The sequence below is a fragment of the Malurus melanocephalus genome, unplaced genomic scaffold, assembly GCF_030028575.1.
Source record: "Malurus melanocephalus ecotype Western Australia unplaced genomic scaffold, MMel_1.1 scaffold_73, whole genome shotgun sequence".
Taxonomy (NCBI): Eukaryota; Metazoa; Chordata; class Aves; order Passeriformes; family Maluridae; genus Malurus; species Malurus melanocephalus.
Window position 1 is genome coordinate 103419 of NW_026623305.1, and position 3614 is coordinate 107032.

Consider the following 3614-nt stretch of genomic DNA (forward strand, 5'->3'; position numbering starts at 1 on the left):
TGATAACTTGAAATGGTCCCACTTTGGGTGATTTGCTGAGATGTTTTATATCTCAGAATAGGTTGAGCACTTCCTTTCCCCTGAAACAGTGTCTAAGCTTTGGTTGGAGTTGAGATAATAATTAAGGGGATCTTTCCCATTCCAGCAATCAAAGCACCTTTTCAAGCCCCTATAAAAGTACTGTCTATAAAGCTCTTAAAAACTCATAAACACTTCGAAGAGTTAAAAATAACTACTGTTGTTTCCTCATTGCTTATTCTCCAGAATTGCATTCTCTAATCTCCTGGATCTCTGCTCAGAAGCCCTTCCCACAAATGTCCCTTGCACTCTGTTAAAAACACTGCTTTATCCTCACACCTTGCTGTACATTAGCTCATCTTCATTACAATGTCTTTAACTGGAATTCGCAGCTGATCTTCGAGGCTTCCCAGTGAAATCAAGGACTTTTTCCTAATTTATTTCCTAAAGGCTTCCTTCCCTTGCTGGGGATTCAATGCCACCACAAGCAAAACTTATTTATTTTAATTTGTTTGCTGGTTTTCTGGTGGGTTTTTTTTCAAGGTGATCTATATTGCTTAACACACAGATATAAGTGGCAAGCAGGGTGGAGCCATGCTTTGTTTATTCTGAGCCATGCTTTGTTTATTCTTTGGGTGTGTGGGAAAAACGAGCAGATGTTTGGGTCCTGAGAAGCTCATGTTGCCTTAAGCCACACCTGATTTTCAGCACAGGCCTGGGCCAGGGGTTAAAAACTGGGAAGAAGGGAAGAAGACATTTCAGCTGAATAACTCTTATCTTCTCTGTGTTTACCTAACCACTGTGCAAAAGCCAGGCAAATCTACCATATAATCCTCTYTTGAGAGAGATGCAAAGAAGAAAGATGGGTGTTAGGCTGTGAATAAAAAGGAACAGTGAATGGGAACATTCCAGAAGTGTTTACCCACTCTGAACAGCAGAGATAAGAACAAAAGTGATAAAGAAACCTAAACCCCACATCAACAGCACAATATYAGAAGGGTGATTGAGATTCTGGCCCTAAGGGAATGTACCTGTCAATAAAGAAAGAATAAAGAAAGTGGAGTATCTGAGTTTTAGGCTGCCCAGAAATMCAGGCAGGTTGGGCTGACCTGGGCAGGCACTGATGAAGCAAAGGAGCACAGAGTGGTGGCCATCAGTGCTGGGATGCTCTGCAGGTGCCTTGCCTGGCATCAGCAGTTTGCCTGATGGGTAGCAGGGCAGCTCCGGGACAGCAGCCAAGCAACGGCAGAAAAAGGGCACTGCTTCAGAGCCAAGTAGGCTTGGATTTACATCCTGACTTTTGGTTTGTCTTTTCCCCTAAATTCTACCCCATATCTGCAGAAATTTTCATTTTTAATGAACCTGTGCAAATTCCAGTGCCAGTTGCTGTTCATCAGCTCCTTGGGTCCTATGTACAAATGTACACATGCTGTGCCTGGTCAGCTCCATTTACAACTGAGTACTGCTCTTTGTACTTTAATGGTCCTATATGGCAGCCAACTGCAATTAGCTAGCTCATTAATTAACCTGAGAATTTTTACCTCTGGTGACATGTTTTAGCTTTGGTGTTCAAAGAAGGAGCAGTGGAAAACTGTTCAGATTTCTAAGGAGGCTGGAGTAAAACTGTTCTGAAAATCCACTTTCCAGCATTTACTATGCCCTTGCAGGATGAATTGGGGYCAGTTGGCAGGCTTCTCTCCACAGACATGACAAAACTGATAACATTTTATAAGCTCCCACTCCGTGTTTCTGCTTCCTGTGACTATTCTTAGAAAGCAGAGCTTTTATGGGTGCCAATTATACCATTTAAATGCCAACTATTCGTGTCTTCTCTAAGAAAATCCCGTAATACACACAGTCACTAACACTTCTTTGGATCCCAGTGATGTGCTGGTGGGTGGGTGTGACCCTAGTGAGTGAACACTTGCAGTCTRTCTAAATTAAGGAGAGCACACTCAAAATGATGCAAGAAACACGACACACTCTCTCCTCCCTCCCCTGACTGGCCTGGCTTGAGTAAACTCTCAAGACCAAGAGGACAATCCCTGAAAGGCCCAGTCATGTCCTGCCATGGAAAGGTTAGAGGTCTCTGTGCTACAGAGCATGTGTSTATGTTAAGGCCACAGCTTGAGTATGTGCTTTCCTCTGTTTTGGAAGAAATCAAGCAAATTTCTTATTCTTTGCACCACCTCTAAAGTCTGGTATAAAATAACTTTTCAGCATCATTAGATGGGCAGGATGCGCTTCCAGTTCTGAGTATTGTCTCAAATGAGGTGAGGCATTGTGTGTCTCCAACCTAAATGGTGTTAGGTCCTGAATGGTCCTGAATGGTCCTGAATGGTCCTGAATTAGAGCCAGCTTGTAGCTGCCCACTCTTCAGTCCCTGACTTACACCTGCTGTTAAAAATTAAATATTTTTCTGTAGACCTAGTACCTTGTACCTTGTAAAATGGGTCATGAAACAATGCCAGATAAATACATAATATGGGCCTATGAGATGTTCCAGCTATTTTGATAGGCTTGTGACTGAAGCCTTGATTTACAGCCCTGTTTGTGACACACACATCCCCTTCAGATCTGGTTTTTCCATTTCTTATGTAGCCCTCCTGTTGTTACTGTGCCTGCAGGTGGTAGCCCTCATTTGAGGAGATGGAACCACACGTGAACAAATGCTGTGCTGTGGTGTAATGAGGCTGTTCAAAATAAAGCCATCGCCTTCACAGGCCTGGAAGATGATTTGGATTGAGATGATGGGCCCAGATGTCTGGGAGCTCCATCTCTCAAAACAAAGAGAAGAACATATAAGGTSTCAGGAGCAAAGAGCCTGAAGGTGAACCTGTCACTGACTGCAGAGAGGCCACGAGACCCCCCAGTAAAGGGGCAGGGAACAGGCCTGTTAATGGCAGTATCTGTTTGCCATTTCTTCTTGAAACAATATTGAAAGCACAAAGTATGAAATATTACAATTTGATCTATTAGACATGTAATGGTTACATGTGCTTAACGGCCTGCTGTCTCATCCCACGTCATGCCCAGAGCAAACAGCGGGTCACAGCGGCTGGAGAGGATGGAGGAGGATGGAGAGGATGGAGGAGGATGGAGAGGATGGAGGAGGATGGAGGAGGATGGAGGAGGACAAGCGTGTGGCTGTTTGCTGTGCCACAGTGGGAGTCAGGCTGTCCTGGGTCTGTCTGTCTGTCTGTCTGTCTGTCTGCTGGAGCAGCAGCCAGCCTGCCCTCCCAAACCTGGCTCTGCTCTCTTTGTGGCTCCTGCTGCACTGGCTGCTGCTGCAGTGGCACACGGCATCTTGCATCAGGCACAGAACAAAGCATCTGCCCGAGAGAAATATCGAGAAAGAGCAGCATTTTGAAACTCAGCGTTGTTAAAAAGTGCCCAGCTGCTATCCAGAGAGGTGCAAAGAGACCGTGTCCTTTAGGATGAAAACACGAGGCAGCACAATATGCAAGGGCAGCCTGGAGAGAAGAAATATTGTCTTTCATTGACGTTTCTGTGAGTCATTCGCGCTCGGTCTGACTCAGCAGCGGCTCTGCCGCACTCCCCGGAGCATCTCCCGGCTGCCAGCAGAGGAAGAGCCC